The 20483-nt window shown below is 36.6% G+C and overlaps 1 protein-coding gene across 5 annotated transcripts in view; it reads left to right on the top strand.

The window, feature by feature from the left end:
• Positions 1–20483, top strand: part of LOC116232851 (neurabin-2-like) — a 113194-nt gene that overhangs the window by 6910 nt on the left and 85801 nt on the right. For all 5 annotated transcript variants that reach the window (XR_016468267.1, XM_090144024.1, XM_090144023.1 and 2 more), the window contains exon 3: positions 10228–10299. The gene's annotated coding sequence lies outside the window, so the exon portion shown is untranslated. The remainder of the gene's footprint in view (positions 1–10227; positions 10300–20483) is intronic.

Below are 20483 nucleotides of genomic sequence, written 5' to 3'. Positions count from 1 at the left end.
TACTTTGCCCAAGAGAATGCAATTATAAGTGTTTAGTCTGAGTTCTCTCTTCACAATTTAATGTCAGTGCTCTTGGCTAGACAGGCAGGAATACACTCCTGAGCAAGGAGAGCACTAACTCATGGCCTGCCTCTAAATTCACTGCAACTGCTGCTACAGTCATCAAGCTATTATGAGTTGTTGTTTTGAGTAACTAGTTTTTATCACTTTACTGGGTAGAATTTGAGAGAGAGCCTGAGAATTCCTAGGAGTAAAGTAGTGCATTTAACTTCCTGGTGCTTACTGTCTTATAGATGACAGCTCAAAAAAAATTTCTAATGTATGGATGATCCTTAGTTGCTTTATTTTAATAATATTGTTCTTTTCAGGCTAAATTAATTAGATTTAAGTTTAACCTTGCCTTACTTGATAACTGTAGGAAATCTATTTTACCTGAAATCTATTCCTCATTTTTCCTAGCAGTCAGTTCCAGAAATTAAAAATACACTTTTCACAACTGTAGTTAAATTAAATTAGTTAAATTAAAGCAGAAGTACTTAAGCGTTATTTGATGCAGTGTTCAGATTTGTCTGTTTATTTCCATATTAGTCATAATATGTGATATAAAATCAGTTGACTGCAATCTCTATGGGCTCCTCCATGATAATTTTTAGACAAAATCTCAGCAATAGAGACTCTATTTAGCTGAGTAGCCACACAGAAAATCTGCCACACCTCTCCTTAGAATTAAGAGCTTTTCAAGGGAAGAAGGGACACAGTACTAAAATTCTTAGCAAATAAAGCTCCTACTTGTGTTTCACAGAGGATTTGTATAATCTTCCCTCTCTAGTTGTATTTCTTTCAATGCCTGCTGTTTTCTAGACAGAAGCAAGCAGTCTTCCATGTCCTATTGATTCCTTGCTTGTGAAATCAAGATGTGTAAAATGTTAGCAGCAGCATGAAATAAACACTCTTAACAAGCTTTATTGAGAAGTTCTACAAAATGGGAGCACTGAACTAACATTTACATGAAATAATGACATGATCTGCTGTGTTTAAAAATAAATAAATCTTTAATATATTCTGTAACTTCTAGTTTTCTACAAATTCTTTCTGTCAAGAAGGTAGATGAGTGTGGATCCAGTTCTGTAAAGTGAGCTCAGATAAAACTTGCCAGTTATTTTGGTGCAAGTAGTGATTTCATAAATTCTTTCAGTGAAAGTTAAGAATGTTCTGCAAGTCTGAGGCTGTACTTCTCAGGTAATTGCTGTCAAAGCTTTTCCACTTACATCAGCGTTCTTCACAACTCTATGGACAGGAGTGTAATTAGTATCACATGACTACTCTAATGAAAGCATTCACTATTCTATATTTACTTGTACAGTGCAGCGTAACCTGTTATAGGTAAAGAGCTTAGTCTCTGGATGTGACAGTACACATGTATACATTATTTTCTGAGTCACTTCCATGCATCTGTACTTTCCTTACAGTAAACATGTTTCTGCGAGGTTTGGCTCACACAGCTGCAGACTTAGTTTTTCTAAGATCCAGATGGGGGCACCAACACACATCCATGAAAACAAACAATGAAATTAGGCAAATGAACGAAAGACAAATACAATTATTTATGTGGTAGAAGTGACACAGTACTCCTCAGATTTATGTGATGTTTAGAGTTGTCTTTTCAGAGTTTCCTAAATGCTCCTTACAATAAATCTGGTTGCAAATAAGTCAGAACAAATGGCTGAAGAATGGGCTGAATACATCATAGACAATGTAATGTAATAATGTATTCTGGCTAAGAAACAAAAGTGAGCCATTTGGTAAGTGGGAAGAGAAACTGCCATGGCTGGGCTGAGTTCTGGTACAAACAGTTGGCACTTGGTAGCTTAAAAAATGTAATGTTGAGCTGAGTAACAGGAATCCCAGCCATAGCAGCCCTGTGGTCAAACAGCGATGATGAGGTGCCACCTGTTGTACAAAGAACCTGAGTAGATGAAAAATGATGATTACACTGAACAAGCATAAATATAATAAATATTTTGAAGAATGTTTTTTTCACATGTAAATCATAGTGGCTCTAAAGAAAAATTACAAAAATCTGAAAGCTTTAAGTGGATAACATAGAGCAAATCTTTACAAGAGTTTTCTGTTGTCTTCAGTGTTCTCTGATTTTCCTGATGGGAGAAAGGCTTCCCTTTTCAGATTCTGCCTTGTCTCCTGAAATAAGCAACATTCATGCTTGACAGCAGCTTTTAAATCATCTTGAAGTGCCTATTTTTCTAACGCTGCTTTCATAGGGGAAAGATGGGAAGAATAGACAAACAAAAGCTAAGACAGAAAGCAAATGAGAGACTAGCACAAAAAGAGTAAGAGGTGAGCACTAGACTGGAAGGAAGAGAGATTGCTGGGTCAGAAGTTCACTGAATCGAGTTTATACAGGATCTGAATTTCTCAAGGACGATAGAGCAGAATCTCATTTAGAAAATTCCACGAAGATAAAGAAAAATGAAGTTACTACTGGGGAAGTAATGGGGACAAAGTTGTCTTAGACATCAAGCAGAAGTAAGGCTTCCAGGAGCACCCAAGAAACACAGTGAGGAAGCACCTTCTCATTGACCTTATGCCTCATCAATAGTAAGGTATTTGGAATTGTTCCTGTAAAGGGAAAGGTGTGATAAAATTATACAGTTACTGACAGCCTGTATGATCCTTCCATATCCACAACTTAACTCTGAAATGTCAGGGTTTTTTTCCATTCTAACATTTTCTGACAGTTTGATTTTTTAGCTTTCTTGTTCTGCTTTCATTGACTAAAGCTGCACTTCCTTAGCAAGTTAGACCCTCAAACTCTTACTAGTTTGTTAGCCAGCCTTTGCCAAACCATGCTTCCTGAACAGCATCTTTAAAAGTTTGGAGACTTTTTTAGTCTTGGTGCCTTTGACACAGTGTAGTAAGTCTTCTCTAGGGTGAATCCTGTCGGGTAAGAGTACAGGTATTGCATGTTTTTTTTTCCTTGTCAGTGTGCTACTCTGCTGCAATCTGTCACACAGCAACAAAATGCAGCAGAATATTGGTAGGAAGCTTCAACCTTTACTGCCATGCCACTAACATCTGTCTCTGCCTTCACAGGTCAATGTAATAAAATAGTAGGCATAACTTTTGGAACAGCTCTTGTAAAATATTTTAGATTTTAAGATAAGGTTTCTCAGAAGTGAAGTATGTACACTGCATAAGCGTGCATTGCCTCTCACCAACCCTTCTCATTTTAACTTGGCAGAGGAATGGATTTACTCTAGCCTCTCTCAAGGCGATGAGGTGATAATATCCTTCTATTGAGAATGCATTATGCAAATCCACCAAAAACATCGGAGCTATTTCCTAGCAGACAAACTAGTGAAATATGTGAATTGTAACAACTTTTATTTTTTGATGACTTTTTTTGGTTTTGCTCTCCATAAGACAAGAAATAGCATGTAATCTAATTATAATCTTGTAAAACATTTCAGTATTTGAAATTCGCATAGGGCTACTTTTTCTCTGGGAGAAAAGACTAAGGATAACATACCACAATCCAATTACAGCAATAATGTATTGAAATAAAAATATTTAAACAGATGTTAGAAAAGATTTCATTTTCATTGTACAGGAGAAGCACGTCTGCTGTACTTTAAGTACTTCTTAGCCATGCCAAAGGAATACTGCAAAAAAATTCTTTTATGTGCTTTTCCTTAAAGTTTACTGTATGAGAATATGGAAGGAGTCTTTTCAGTAGGGAAAAAAGGCACTGCTTGTGATAACTTGATATTTCTTGTTTGCCTTACAGCTGCCATTTGTGAGTGCTATGGAAATAGAATCTTAGCCCTGGATTTCTTGCCTGATCTTTTTAAAATGCTGAATGTTGCTTAAAGGTGCTGAGCAAGAAGGAGGCACACTACAATGCAGGATGAAATCTGTACAAAAATGCTGCAGTGCGGCACTTGTTTCTCACCTATGTGTTTTCAGGCATTAGCTTATTTTATTGGTGTTTTTTTTACAAAAAAAAAAAGTTTAATATCACAATTGATCAGGACGTATTCCTCCACGGGTGTTATGATAGTGGCTTATTTTGGAGAGATGTTGGAGTTCTGGTATTAATGCTTCAAGCATGTATGAATTCCTGTCTCGGGTCTGGAGTAGTGACCTTGATTACTTACAAGGTAGTGAGTCTAAAAGATCTCTCAAACACAGTTATTGAGAAACTTCCACCTATATAAGCTGTGTACTTTACTAGCACAGTAGTCTCAGTATTAAAAAATCTCCAGCAAGTAATCAGCCTTCGATTTTATTTTTTTTTTACTTGACATACCTGCTATATATTCCTAGCAGGCGCAAGTACAAAATTCTTAATTTTGATCAAGTAAGTTTAATCATAGGATATTATTTAAAGGCTTTGGAGAAAGTGAAATGGAATCTGTAAATCAGCACCCTGAGGCTGCTAAATACAAGAAATATGGACACATCTACTTTGCAGGTACAGAAGCTACCAGCACTTTTGTACTACTAAAAATCGCTATAAGGTAGTTAATGTCCTAGATATGAATTGTACAGTTGCATGAAGCTTTTGCACTTGCAACTGCTAAAACATGAAATCAGTTTAACTAGTATTATGCTCTAATGTACTCCACATTTTCAATTATTTTGGAAGCACAATTTATGAAAATTATGCTCATTTTCTGGCAGAAGAATATTTTATGCCTTAGCAGGCTCCTCAATTATAAAATGCTATATAAAAGGGATTTGGAAGTACTGTTTTCATGATTCATTTGTAGTGCAAGAAGCTTATGAGATTTGTATGTCTTCTAATACTTTTCTGTGAGGAGTTGGGAGCAGCTGCTGCCCCCCTTCCCCTCCTCTTTATCTAGTGAGAATGTATCAAGCTGTAGCCCAATATATAGTATGAGTCTTTAACTCTTAACTGCATCTTGGTTTAGAAATTTAAGTTATCACCTTTTGTTTTAGGCATTCTTATTGTTCTAATTTCATTTCCTCATGGTATACAAAGTAGGGTTTATGTGCAGTCTTAAAAACAGCTTTTCAGGTTTCTCGTATCTCAAGTAAAAAGGGATCTGAATGTGAATTAGTTCAGGAGTGTAGCCAAGTGACCTTATCAGTTAGGTGACCCTTGTGCTGCTTTGTAGAAATATCGTATTATTTTTCTGAATGTTTTTGCTGTTTAACATTCCACTGCAAGGGACAGAATTGTTTTCCCTGTCCCTACTACTGCAAAGTATGTACTACCTTCTCCAACATTACCATAAAAACAATTTGCAAAGTGAATTGAATTCACCAGTGCACATGGTTCAGGCCTTTATTCTTCACTCTATGAATATAATTAAATTTGGCTTTAGACTGACGAATAAATATTTCTAAATGAACTGCACAGCTATGTATCAAAACAGAAATGAAAAGACCATCTGACTGGGAAATGTGTTGGAAAGCTTTAAGTTGAGAATTCCAGAAATCCTCTTCAAAACAAAGTATCTGAAAATAGCTCCCTTCATTTGTGAAACCAGGCTTTTTAAGTTTCTAAGAAAATAGCAAATCTTCTTAGACTGGAGAAATTAGATAAAATTAAATCAGAGGTTTTTTTTGAAGACAGATACAGCTATTGGCTCACAAGTCACTGAACAATAGCTTGCTGGAGGTAAGGGAGATCTGGCTGTCACTGGGAAAATATGAGTTGGTAATTACCAGAGAAAAAAATAACAACCTTCCCTCCCACCTCCAGAAGCAGGATTACAAAGTCTTTCAATATGAGACTACACTTCTGCAAATAAGAGGAAAACAAGAAAAATGGAGAACACTGATAGATTATTGAAAGCCAGACACTGTTACTTTATTATTCTAAAGTGTTGAGAAAGATCTAACACCATTTTAAAACAAGACAAACCAGTTTACATTTAGTGTTTATTTCTGAAAATTCCTACACGTTTGTAGCATTAGAGTCTTGTAGAATTCCTTGGATTTCAGTGGAATAGGATAATCAAGTGTGCATATGCTGCAGTCTTTATGTGATCATGGATTTTCCCTTATACTTTCTGTAATTCATTTTCAGGTGGTATTGTATTATCACTATAAAAATAGCAATGAGAAGTCTGCTCTTATTATCCAATTTATAAGAGCCAGACCTAAAAGGCAGAGACAGTAAACTAATTTCTTGTCAATGATTGCAAGCATATTAGTAGAAATCAATTTTCCCCCAAAAAACTGCTTAACTAAAGAACCAGTCATCTCTAACTACAGCCAAAAGCACCCTTCTTGTAAAGGTGGCGTGCAATGATTATCACTTCCATGCCAACAAAAAAAAAAAAATTGTCAACTATCAGGTTAAGAAATGGTGAAACTACTAAGACCGAAAAATCATGGTGAATTCTTAGTATTCTCTATACTGCATACTTGCTCTTTAACAATTTTCTTTATAGAACTACTTGTTTATTCAGAATAGTAGAAGAAACATTGATATTTAAGGATAAGAAATGTATGTGAGATTTCATGCATCCTGCATTGTGGGTATAGAGATGTGGCTTCAGGAGTACTGACTCTGATTTGGAATTACTCGCTTTGTGAAAGGAGCAATTGGTGGTGATCTTCACTGGTGTTTTTAACGTATGTTTAATAATGGTTTCCCATGGTGAATATAACAAATTTAGCTGTAGAAGACTCTACCAGCCACTGATTAATCCGCTGTTACCTATAGTGGTAGTTGCAGTTTCTGAGCTTCCACTGCTGGCTAAAATATTTTTAAGTAAATATACTGAATTTATCATGGCTTATAAGGTCATAATTTCATTATGCAAAACTATGTGGAACTTGACTCACAGTCTGAGAAGGCTTGAGAATGTTTTTGCAATTGTTTGTCTAAGTCACAAGTTCACTAACTATTTAAGTAAATCTCACTGTTTGTGCTTACAGATAAAAATGTAAATGTGACCTTTGAAGATAAGCTACAACTAATTTTAAACATGATGGTTAGGCCCTTTTTGATTTTCAAAATATGATCTCAGAACTCTGCTGTGCTGAATGCAACTCTTTGAATTGTGAAATAGTATCAGAACTTTTAAAATGTCAGAGATGCTTGAGTACTACCAATGTGTGATAGATGATATGTCATTCAACCCCTTTTGATAATACATTTTTGCCTGTGTGCTGTCAATGGTCTGTTCATTCCATTTGGATTTTGAGTTCTTGCAAATATTCTGAATTAGTAAGTTACTTCAGCTGGCAGTATAAACAAATCTTCTGTGTACCAGCTACTTCAACTCAATCTAATTCCAACATTATCTTCATCTCTTAACTCTCAGTAGAATTAAGACTAGATATCTTTCAGTGCCAATTCTGCAGCTCAAGATGAACAAGACTGAAGTCATCTCTATCCCATACCTTTCCTCCAGACATGTTCACAGCACAAAATGGAGGCATTCTTACCATACAGGGCTCCAGAGCAGATGCAGTTTGACTATTCTGAGTAAGGGTCACAGGGTTTCATATTTCCTTCAGTTCAGACCTTGCAACACTTGGTGAGCATTAGTCATCTGCCAGGCTTCTGCACGTTGCCCTCATTGGTATGGTTGGAAGGAAAAGTTGCTTTTTCTGTAAGCTGGGATGGCTGAGCAGAGATTTAGAACTGGTCTCAAGTCAGCACCAGCCTTGTGAGGCCATTAGTACTGACTGACTGCCAGCCTGATGAGCATATTGGCTGTGTTTTCTCTGTGTATGGCAGAACAGTGTTAACAGGAAGAAATGGGATAACCAGTGAGGACTTCTTGCAATTAGTTGTACACGATTGCATTGTTTAGTGTTGACTCTGCAACTTGGCATTGCTATTTGTTGCTCACTTGTGAAGAGGTGTATCAGGTATTAATTTAATACTATTTGAGTTTATAAGATCACAGTGAACACGTTTGTAGGTGTCAGGAGTAGAAGTTAAAATATTTTCAGTGAATTCTATTACCAACTAAACAAACTGTATCCAAGCAACACAGAAATGGTGCTTCAGTTATTCATGACTCGGAAATACAATTTACCTGGTATCTGCTTCTCCATCACCCACCACTCTCATTGTCCAGATTTACTTGGCCTGCTTTATTTCACTGATCTGCAGTATGTTATATATAAAAATGAGAAGAGACACTATGAAATTGGTTCATCTCTACAACAAAAATTAGTAGAAGTGTTTGATAGCTGTGTGTTAAGGCACAAGATTTTCATAGTTTCATTTGGAGAGCAAGGTAAGGAACAACTTTAAAAAAAAAAAAAAGTTTTGCTATTACATTTTTTTGCCATAAAATTGAATGTTTTTTTACTTAGAAGTTTAGAAGGACAGCTTCATAAGCATACCACTATACCAGGAATCCAGGCTTGTATCTGTGCATAACTTAGTAACCCGTCTTGTAACACTTGAATGAGTCCCTCAAACCCATCACACAAAGGTATCATTTTGTGCTTCACTGAAAAAAAAATTGTTACAACTATTGGTTAAAAAGGGATTTAAATAATTAATATTTTAAGTGCCTAATTAAGAGACTGGACAGTAGAATGAGATACCTGATCTAGCCTGGGTTCTGGGAACAATCTCACAGCATTAGTGCTGACCTACATGTATTTTGATCAGCTCTCACTCAGTGGCATTTGGCTATTCTGTTTTCTTTTGGAATAATGCATGTTCCAGAGGCACTGCAATTAACCTTACACAGGTCTTTCCCTTATTATGTATTAATCACATTTGTATGGAGGGTACAGTTTATCACCATAACTCTTCCCATTCACAGTATTGGTTTTTTAAATGTGGGTGAGGATAACTTTCCTATTTTTTTTGTCTATGACATTGTATAGGTACGTAATATGATGGTTACTAGAAACAGCTACCTTTATTAGCTAAATGTTCCCATAGGCAAAAAGGGCTTCAATAAAAGCAAAGTAAATGGACTGCTTCTTGGTTGAGTGTGGAGAGAGGCCTGCCAACAGGACACAGAACTTTCAGAACTGTAAACTGTGCAAATGAGAAATACAAGAATTATAAGCATAGTGTTCTCCTCAAGCTGTTGTCCTCCCCTTTGGTTGTAGTCCAGCAGCTTTTCAGAGACTTATTTTCAGGCCAATTAAAGTTTTCTTCCTAACTGAACCAAGTTACATTTCTGGTCAGCAGCAGTCGCACCTGACAGGGTGTGCTCGTGTCCCTCAGCCTGTACCTGTGACCATTAACAGTCTTGAGGAAAAGTGGGTGGCTCTCCTGCTAGGCTTGAAAACAGCAGAAACATGAGCTCTGGGAGATTTCCTGATACAGCCTGGAACTTAGGTACTTGATATCCTAAGCCTATTTGAAAAGAGGGAGGGAGGTGGAGAAACACATTTTTCAATTTCTCATGTCTTTCAGACCATCCAGTAAGAAGTAAGTTCCCATTTCTTAAAAAAAAAAAATAATCTAATTTCTAAAGCCAATTGTCTTTTATGTTAAAGCTTTGAAGAGATTGTTTTTTAAATTCTGGAGCTCTTGCTGTGTTGACATATACTCTAATGCCCGAAGTGGTTTCTGAAGAAATACAGACCTTGGCAGTTATATTGCAACACCTCACGTAGCCTGAGTCCCTGCACCTAGGTTGGGAGCTCTATGTGCTACTTTTTGGCCCACATGTGAAGGATGTCTTGTTCATGGTAGTTAGAGCTCTGAGGAGAAGTGCTGCTCAGTCTCACAGCTGAGTTGGGTGAGGATGCAGTTAAACACCTTCAGATCACATTCAGTACCCCAGAGATGACAGCTGTTTAGGACCATGCAAAAGAAACAGTGCAAAATGAGCTTGTCACGGGACCTACACTGTGTTCTTGGAATGTCTTTTGAAGTAAATAGCAAATAAAGTGAGATTTTATTTTCAGAGAAAAGTATGAAATAAAAATGCCATGGCAGACTATGTGCATTTCTAAACACGTGCAGTGTTAATGTTTCTTTGCAAAGATGATAGGTGGGAGTACTCCTTGAGTTACAGTACCAAGGCAAAACCCAGCATGCTTATAATAGCTTCCTAAAGCTATAGCAATCTAAGTTGATTCCGGTCTAGCTATGAAGAATATATTTCTTTCACATGGGATTTTATTTCGGAGTATTTCCCATGCTTTTGACTCCATTACTCGATCCCTTATTATAATCTATTTCAGCTACTGTTTTTGTAGACTCCAGTTTCAAATTGTCATTTTCCCCATTTTCTCTTTCAGCTTGTTAGGACTCCTGTGTTCCTATGAGCTTGGATGAACACCTTCTAGTAGTTTGTGACCTTACAGTGATGGGTAAGTGCATTGGAACTGTTCCTATCTATCCATTAATTTCCAGTACAGCTTCAAAATCCTGTGCTTTAGAATGTTTTCCTTGTCTGAACAATATTCAGTCCTGAGTATCCTTGTAATTGATTACATGAAAAATGCTGCTAAACAGTTCTAGGGATTTTCTCAAGTATTGCTGTTGTTTGAAATATTCTCAGAAGTGAAGGGTATAGACTGTGTGTCATAAGGCTTTGGAAATCTTTGGTTTTTCTTTTCAGTCTGCTGAGCAAAGAGAGATGAATCACCTTATTATGTATCTTGTCTCCTATTAGCTTGTTTAGATTTGTACCTACCTCTTTCTGAAGAGAAGTAAAGGTTGATCATACAGATGTTCTGGTACACAGGTGATAGAATAAGAAAGTTTGCTGTGGTTTGCTAGAGCTGCTTTCTTAGAAAGGCAGGGAGAGAGGAGTTCTGAACACAGGGCATCATAACTTGTGTTAATAGCATTTAAAAAGCTAATTTCCAGATGGTATATTCAGTTTAGGGAAAGAACAATGGGAACTTAATATTTGGCATCAGATAAAAAGCTGATCGGAATCAATATCCATCAAAAGAATCTGAGTTCTGTGTCCTTTCCTTATACATTCAAATTAGAGAATGATGTTATTTTCCAGAAGAAAACCAGGACTTGTAGTGAGGACTCTTCAACTCCATTGGACAGGGAATCAAGATTAAAAAGTAAAAGATCTCAGGAGCTTAGTGCCAACACTGTGATTCTATGAGAATGAATAAAAATTATGACAGCAACACCATAATAAGCACCTTCTCGTACTTATATTCATTAAGTAAATGTATGAACCAGACAGTTATTAAAAGGCAATCTTTAATGCCAAGTTGATCATCACTGTAAATGTTATAGGACAGGATGGAACTTAATTGATTTTTTTAAATATATTTTAAATTAACCTGAAAAAGTAAAATGTGTCCTTTTTATTCTATTTTTCCGATTAACAGAATGGTGATGCAGTTAGGAAATTGTAGTCAGCAGAATGACAGTCAGTAAATGGTGTTTTTGTATATAGGATTGCTACATCTTATAGCACTTCTTAAATCTATGCTGGAGGTTTTAACCAATGTCACTTAACATCACCATTTTCTCCCACACCCTCTCAGGCTCACCTTGCTGCTGCTGTCTTAAAGTGATCTCTTACTACAGAGGCTCTGGTCAGCAGTTGCAGCAGCTGTAGGAACAGTGTGTTCAGCATGCCAGACTGAAATTCATGTTTCAGGAATGTCTCCTAGGGGGGTTGAGCAATCCAGTCAGATTCACAGTTAAAAGCTTTTCACTGTAACACAATTACCCTGCAGTGGAGAGGAGGAACGGTTGGCACTTGTTTGCTACAAATGTGCCTTGCAAAACCACTGTTACGAAATCCTCAGGTGAAAATCCCACTGAGAATGGGATTTATCTGTGCTAGAATTACAGGCTGCTGAACTGGGGATATGAAGGGGGAAGGAAGAGAGCAACCAACAACATTGTGTTAGCTTCAACATCACGTTGTCCAAAAGTATTACCACTATCCAGCAGGATCTCAACTATGCTGGGAAGTTGTGGTTTTGGGGTCATTTAGAAAAGCTTTTATTTTTCTGGTTTTTATTCTTATTATCATGCAAAACACAGAAAGGCTTTGCAAAGAATAGATCTGCTGTAGACGAGTGGGGTGTTCTCACTGACCATGTTACAAATTTTACTGGCCTATAGCCATTGAATTTGCAATTTCCATTACGCATTCTGCAATTCTGGTTTAGTCTGAGTCATGGCCAGAAGAAAAAAAAAAAAGAGGAAACTGCCACTGTCTGGCTGAACTGTCTCATTTTAAAATATCAGTACTGTGTATTTTTCTGCTTTGTGATTCCCACAGTCAAGTCCTAGCCTCTCAGCCCACTGGGGAACAAATGCATGGGTATCTAAACTTGGTCATCTTTGGAACAACTTTCTTCCTCCCTGTAAGTGAAACAAAGGCACGCACAGCCAGTGAGGCAGAGTGTTGAAGCATGCATATGCTAGTGGCAGTTGTGTGAAGCACGGTAAGAAGAAAAGATCAAGACATGCTTTGGATGCTTTATAGATTATTTAAGGATAGAGCCAGAGACTGGACTGGTAATTAGAGCTTAGTGGGAGTTTGGGAAGGAGATCGGCCAGACTACAGTTGGAGTTAAAGCATTTGTTTCCAACTCAGGTGAGATCTAAGCAAAGGGAATAGAGAAGAAGAAAGAGGTGAATAGTGGTGTAAGCAAAAACATGGAGGGAAAAATCTTTGAGAGATGGCTAGGGAAATAGGGAAAGCTGCCTGGAAGTTGTCTCTCGGGGCTTTCAGGTGTTTGCTCAAGGGACTCAAACACAAATTTGGTTTCTTATCTAAGAATACTGAAGAAACATCTTAACCCCTTCTGAATGTATTCATCAGCAAGCAGTATGACAATGAAGCACCTGAGCCAATGCAAAGGTCAGAATAGACATAAAGCAGAGAGTTTGCCTACATTAGATCTGCATAACCTCTTTGGTTTGCAGATATTGCTGTCTAATTTTTGGCCTCACACAAACCCTCCTCAGTCATGTAACTTGACAATTCCCAAGCATAATTTTTCTCCTTTCCACACTTTCTTTTGGAGTCCAGAACTGATATGCTTTTGAAAGTATATCTTGTAAGGTTTTATGCAGATGGGTGGTCAGTGCACAGGGAAGAGATGATTCATAGACTTGTTGGACAGATCTGAAACCTGCATATAGGACAAAAAGGAATCTGATGTTACAGTGAGGTTTCTGGTCTGGACAGAGGGGTGAGGCATAATATCTGAAACAGAAACCGAAAACTGAATTTTTGTGATGTTAAATTTGAGCTGGTGGTCCAGATGGTGTTTTTTCTTCCAACCTGCAACAGAATATGTAACATACATTTGTCAAGATAAATTAGGATACTGAAACAAATATCTTCTAGGTAAATTAAAAAAAAAAAAAAAGAGAGGCTTGAATTAACACTGCAAACTTGTGTAATCACTCAAAGTTACACATGAGCAGTGATTTTAAACGCCTGGAGGAAATGATTTCTGGAAATACCTATCTTTGTGTAAGGGAGGAACAAGAGAAACATAAGAAATGGGGGGAAAAAAAGAGTAGGAAAACATGAAATACAGCCTGAAATATCATTCTGAAATAGCTATTGCTAGCTAGAAGAAAAATCCATACATTTAGAACTGAAACCTAGTGAAACTACAAGTAAAAGCAGTCAATGTTGTTCAGATACTCCTAGAAGCTCAAAATCAGATCTTCATACATTCTCTTCAGAGATCCTCTGTTCTTATCATTAGCTTCTTGTCCAACAGAAACAGTCTGCAGAATCTCAGATATGGGATAACCACATAGGCCAAGAAGCTGTTACAATAATAAATACCTTTTGTGTCCTTCAAAATAAGTCATGTTTTTCAAAAGGTAATAGGGATTTAGTCACAATGAACATGCAGTGATGATTCAGCAATTACACTTTCAGCAGAATGTCAGGCAATCTGCACTGAACTATGAGAATGCATCTGTACTGATCTCATGGAAATATACAGGGGTATTTGTTTTCAGATGAACAGAAGTGAAAGCATTACTAAGAACCAGAAGTATAAAAGAGACTGAATAGCCAAGTTTCCCAGCAGACAAGGCTAATAGATTTCTAAACCCACCTGTAGTCTTCTTTGATTTGCATCCTGGAAGAATGTTTTCGTAAAAGATTATCTGGATTTCTTTTAAGGTAATGTACTCCCATTGTATAGCTCCAGGTGACTTCTAGAGGCCTAAAACAGAGTGCTATCCATTCTCTGCTTGCAGAAATCCTCAAGAATGCATCAAATGTTAAAGATGTGACAGTTGATCGCAGGTCTGTCGGAACATTTGTATACAGACATTTTTAGAAAATCCTTGAAGAGAAGTTATGTCTACTTTTGTAGCACCTAATGGAAGGTTATGTTTAGATAAAATGATTCATCTCTACTATACTAGTCTGTTCCAAGCAAGTATGGTTTTTCCTTCTGGAGTCCCATTGATTTCAAGAGTTTAGATATTAATATCTATGTATATAATACAGGCATTTTTAAGCCTCTGAATTTGAAGAGTTCTTCCATCAAATGTAGGACTCAGCTGCCTGTAATTCACTTCTTTGAGTCTGGACCAACCTTTGAGTCACATCTACCCGTTTCATACTCAAGGGAAAAGTCATTTAAATCTATTGACAGCACTCACGGAACTTAACAGTTCAAGTTATAAACACCATTTTGTAATTTAAAAATCAGTAACAAATTTATGATATTTTTAAATGAAGGAGTACCTCTTTCTTCTGAGTGACAGGTAAAATAAGATTTTTTTAAGGGAACTCCATATAAAAACATTGTGTAAAGCTGTTTTGGTGGACCCATATACCAATAGCACACTCAGTATTTTTAGAACCATCCAACTAAGAGGTTAGAGTTCAAAGACTTAAAAATTCAGATTTGCTTCTAGCTGAACAAAATATGTAGTGTTGACTTCCAGCTGCTTAAAATGCTCTAAGGAGATTGCACCAAAACAAATGGAAAATGGACTCTATGCAGTCTTCATAAGACAGACTAGCCAAGTTCCAGACCTTGTGTATCTACTCTGGTATTCTCTACAATGTAATATGTTCTACTTTCCAGCTGGATGGAATATAAAATTTGTTTGTGTATGTGCATCCATGCAGAAGCCTATATGCATGTCCATAGATGTGTGAACACAGTTATTTACAATAAATATATAATACACTTTGTTCTACATATTAGCATTCAGGCTCTGGCTGCCAAATCAGAACATTTTGAGTGTATGTATTGCTTGGAAAATGACTAAAAGAAGGCAGCTGGAGTCTTTGGCAACATGTGTGGTGCTGCTAACAATCAGTATGTAGAAAGTTAAAATTAGAGTCAGAACTTGTTTTTGACACTTTATAAATAACTGACATTTGTCCTGGGAGCGTACAATATCTAGCACACATTAGTGAAAGTCTACGTTGAAGTACTGTAGCAAAACAGAAAAGAGAAGCTTTTAACAAGGGGGGGGAGAGAAGCAAAAAGGCCACATAATTGCAAGACAAACAGGAGAGTAAGCTGCAGGGCACAAGAAATAATACTTCTTTCTCTTACATTGTGTAGGCCACAGCTAAAGCACCGATCTGATTTTGGGCACTGTATTTTGGGAAGGTTTCAATGTGAGAGGACCAGGGGCAACATGATAACAGTCTTCAAAGATTAAAAAAAAGAAAAAAAAAGGCCCTTGTAAAGAGGAGAATAGTATTTTGTTTTCCCTGTTTATTTTGCACAAGGCAAGAAATAATAATAAACTGAAACAAAGTTTAAAATTGGATATTAAGAGGTAGAAAATCTAATGGTAGAAAATCTAATAGTATATGTACTGCAAGACTGGAATAGATTGCCTGGGAAGATTGTGGGTTGTTCATAATCAAAGTCTTTTAGGAAGTGCCTGTCAGTATTGACAGAGATGAAACTGAACCCACTACTGGGATGGAGGATGGGCTAAATTGCTTCTGGAGGTTTTTTCCAGATCTGCAGTTCCATGATTCATTGAGAAGAATCCTAACTTGCCAAGACGTGAACTTTCTTGTAAGTTGTGACATTTCCTGGGTGTACGGTGTCTGAAAGGATAGATTCTGGTTCTGTTTGTATTCAGTTTCTATTTGTTTCCTTTCAGCACAAGTTTTCAGTTTAGGTAGGCATCTGTTTCTGATAATCATATACAAAGTTTTTCATATAGATCTTTTAACATACTAAAAACTATTTTATTATGAATTAATAACTTAGGGTTGGAAGTTGGATCAGATATTGAGTTTAATATATAATATTAACATTATAATAAAATATAATAACAGTTTTGTCATAGTGGTATTTTGTACTGATTGTTCTACTCCATCATTTACTAACAGTATGTGCACGAGTTGATGGTCATCAGTGGGTTCATGTTATCGGTATGGCCTGCAGCTATTTCCCTTTTCTTTCCCTATTCTTTTTTTCTTTAATTCTTTCTCTAGGCTTTTCCTGCACCTCCAGACTTAATAAGCTTGATTTCAAAGTCAACAACAACAAAGAGTTCAAGAATAGTACATTGCCTCTGCAAGTATATAATTTTAAAGCAAGCAGTGATGATATAGAGCTGTTGGAACCAGGACATATTAATAGTAAAACTGCTATTTTCTTAACCTCAGACTGATTTTTAAAGTTATGGAATACTTCCAGTTCTGTGGGTGTGTAAAAGATAGGAAGAACTCCAAATACTAAGTATACGAGGTTTAACTTACTTTCCCACTCATAGAAAACTACTTACAGACAAGTAGGTATAGAATATCAAATTAACACACTTATGTGCTTTGAAATCCAGATGTTTTTTCATGTTCTTTACAAGAAGCAGCAGTAACAATTATTTTTATGCTTAGTAAATTATTGCACAGTTTCTTCATTTCAACCAGGATTAGCAAAGAGTCATCACTGCAGTAAGCAAAAACTGTGCTATTAATCCCAGTTATACTCCTGTCTGATTTGGTTTACATATGTGATGTAGAAAATTTAACTGTGTCAATAGTAAGAACAGGATTTCTGGTTATCCAGAATTTTGGGGATCTAAAATTTTTTAAGCTGAGCATATTGCACCACATTATTTTGTGGCCCAAGAATTGGAATGTTTAAGGAAAAAAAGTTACCTTTATATGTATAATATAATGCCATCTGCAGTAGACTTCATATTAAACAAGCATCAAGTCTAGCGCGTTCATCCAGACTTGACTTAGACTCTACATGGACTAAAATAAATTGACAATTAGAACAAGGTTTAAGAAAGGGAATAAGAATGCATCGCATTCACTTTTTCAGTTGCTTTTTAAAAATCTGTTGCCCCTGTTCAATGTTACACAAAGTTTGTATATAGTCTCCACAGAAATAAGCAAGTAGATTACTTGTATGGAAGCAAGTAAGTATAAATGAGTATATCACAAGTGTCTGTGGGAATCTACATAAAATATACGTTTGGAAGATAGTATTACATTCAGCTGAAAATGAAAATCCAAATTAGTTGCAAAATCTTGTCATTATAATGATTAAATCCAAGGCTTACTTAAGCTTATATTTCAAATGAAACGTTTCTGTATTTAAATGCTGTGAACAGACTACTTTACAGCAAATACTTAGCACAATAAAAAACAACATTGCTATAGCAGCCTATCATCTTTCAGCCAGCAGCTTTATCTTTCACAAAAATCTAAAATACTTCTTTCTGACTTTGTGGATGTACAGTTATAGCAGCATATTTCACAGCAACACTGCAGCTGCACTTTGAAGCATAAATTGAAACTCAAATTTTCAGAAGCTGAGCCAAATTTAACCTCATTTCCCTATTTGGATACTTACCACTGTAACTGAGATAAAGAAAATTAAACAAATCACTATGAGAGAAGTCTTGGTGTTTTTCTCAACTACAAAAATATGAGGCACAGTGCATGAATTTGGCAGTTCAACTGTCTGTACAATTTAGTCTGATTCATCTCTTCTCACTCTGTATCAGAGTGTTACAAAGCCTAAACTAGCCTGGATAGTAGCCATTTCCATTTGTAATCTATGAGAGTCACTATTTGTGGTTGAAGAGAAATACATGTAGTCAGCCCATCTCTCTAAGATCTTGAAAGCTGCACAGTAAATAAACAAATTTGCCAGGAAGAATCCCTTTTGTAAATAGTCTCAGGGGAAAAGCTAAAGTAGCATGAATGCAGGAATCAGCCTGTTTAGTGACTCTTCTGGAACAGAAATGTTGCATTTGTCAGTCTTCATCAAATCATTGCTTTGTCCAGCCCATTATTCAACCTCTAAAACTGGCAAGTACTAAGTAGGTCTAAGAAAATACAAAGGAACCTTAAAGAGGACATAGGTGGATTTTGATTTATGGCCCAGTCAGTTAATATTTGCACTGATGGTTGGTTTGGTATTTGTAGCTATTATTATCCTTTACAAATGATTTATTCTTCTTCTTCAGTTCTACTCATCTATTGGTCTTGCAGATATCTCCTTCTTTATCTACATATTGCATCTAAAATACATTTCATGAATTTTAAACTTAGCCTTTAAATATATGGGGCTCCTCTGTTTCATCTCTGCTCTTAAATTGTGGGAACTAGTAATTGAAAGTAGCAAATCTGTCTACCTACTTTTTGTAGTTCTGTATCATCTATTTTCTGATCTTCATAAAGGAACATAACTACAGGCTTTTCAGCCCTTCTCATTTGGAAATCTGTGTGATTTGCTTTGTATTTGAACCCTTTTCTTACTGTCCTGTATTTTTGTGAATAGGTGCTCAAAATGTAAATGTTTCAGAGAGAAGGAAAATCTGAAGCGTTTGCACATGAGCAATTTAGCAAAACAAATCAGCTGCGCAGCATCTGAGCAGTATGCAAGGTGTGCTCAATGGCAGATGAGAACCTACTGTCCTGGGATCTCTCACCTGTTGGTTTAGACCCTGAGCACTGAGGTCAGATGCGTTCAGAAAGCACTGATGTTGAGCTGGTGCCTGAGTCAGATTGGTAATGAGCCGTCTGTGTAAGTAATGCAGGGTATATTGTGACAGCTTTGCTCAGTCTGTTTAGCAGTGGGTTTAAGGGTTAATTGCTTTATCCTTGCCATTTTCTCAGGCTAGCCAGAAAGGACCTGTGCAGCCAATCACAGGCAAGAACTAGAAACTATGTGAGCTCAGATCTGGTGATGCACTCAGCCTTGTCTCATTGTTAAACATGAAGTGCTTTTATTGCATTGAAGGCACAGGAAAATTTGTTTTCTTAGCTATAAAAATTAAAACATAGAAAGTCTATAGATATTGTGCTTCATTAGGGAGATCAGTTTTCCCCTGACAAGTAACTGGACGTGAAATTTCAAAGACAGACACTGTGACGTATGATGACTGAAGTGACTTTGTAAAAGTTCCTATCTTATCTCTGCTTTCCTGGGATGTGTATTGCAGTGTTCTAACAGGTATGGCTGTGCTGAAGATTTTGTAGCATGCTAATTGCATATTCCCAGAAGCTTCTGAGCAAAGGGAACATACCCATATGCTTTGCTTTCAATCACCTTACTTTCTGAATGTTCAGTATACTTGTCATAGGTCTTGCTTAGACTAGTATAAGGTATGCATCGCTTTCTGATTGGGTTAGCGAAGCTTACTATAAGGAGCAAAAGACAGATGGATCTGAAGCTGGCTGATTGCCGCAGAAACAGATATTGTTGACCCAATGAGCTGCCAAGGCCTGAGCAGCAAGTACTGAAGTTTATTTGAATTGAGAGAGTTATGGGTTCTAAATGTAAGTGAATAGATGTAACCCACAGTGTACTGACATGTTTAATTTTGGATAGTACAGGCTCAATTCACCAGATCACAAGACAAAAACAAGATAGTTTTCGTATGCGCTGTAATATATTGACATTCTTATGGTTACTTTTCTTGCTCAACTGCCAGTTTCAAATTCATTTCTGTAGGAAGAAATTCCTGCCACCTGACACAAAAAAGATGTAGTACATACAGTAAGGCTGAGGAAAATCATCTTCTCGTTGAACCCTCAGAAAAGATACTACAGCCTGTGGAGAAGTGATGCTAACTTTTATGCCTTACCTCCAACCAACTGAAATATTAACAAAAAAGGTTGATACCTGTTTGGCATAGGCTGCAGCCAGTAAGTGAAAACTCTAAGAGCAACAGGGATTCTGTGCAGAGAATTTACAAGCTTTTGCTTTACCTTCTGATAATTCTTAATCAATACAGATTAATTTGGAACTGGTAATTTGGAACTTTGAAAAAGCAAACCAAATACGTATGTTGTTTTGAAACGACATGATGGTCTTAACAATATAGTAAATTATTTCAAAAATTTTCACAATAATTTGGAAAGCCTCATACTGGATAAGTATTTGTATCAAAAAGTGAATCCCTTCAACACAGTAATGTACTTTCTATGCAGAATTAGTAAGAGTACAGTAGGAATTGACAGCTAACAAAAGATTTTATGCATCTTGCAGGCAGTTTGAAATAATCACTTGTCAGGACTTGTTACACTGTTCTGAACATGTGTTATTTGTGTACAAGTTACAGCTTGTTGTTTCCCAACCACTAT

This window comes from Phasianus colchicus, chromosome 7 (assembly GCF_987193195.1).
Source record: "Phasianus colchicus chromosome 7, bPhaCol1.hap1.1, whole genome shotgun sequence".
NCBI classification, from domain to species: Eukaryota; Metazoa; Chordata; class Aves; order Galliformes; family Phasianidae; genus Phasianus; species Phasianus colchicus.
Note: the sequence above shows the minus strand (reverse complement) of the source record. Positions and strands in the feature narration are given on the sequence as shown.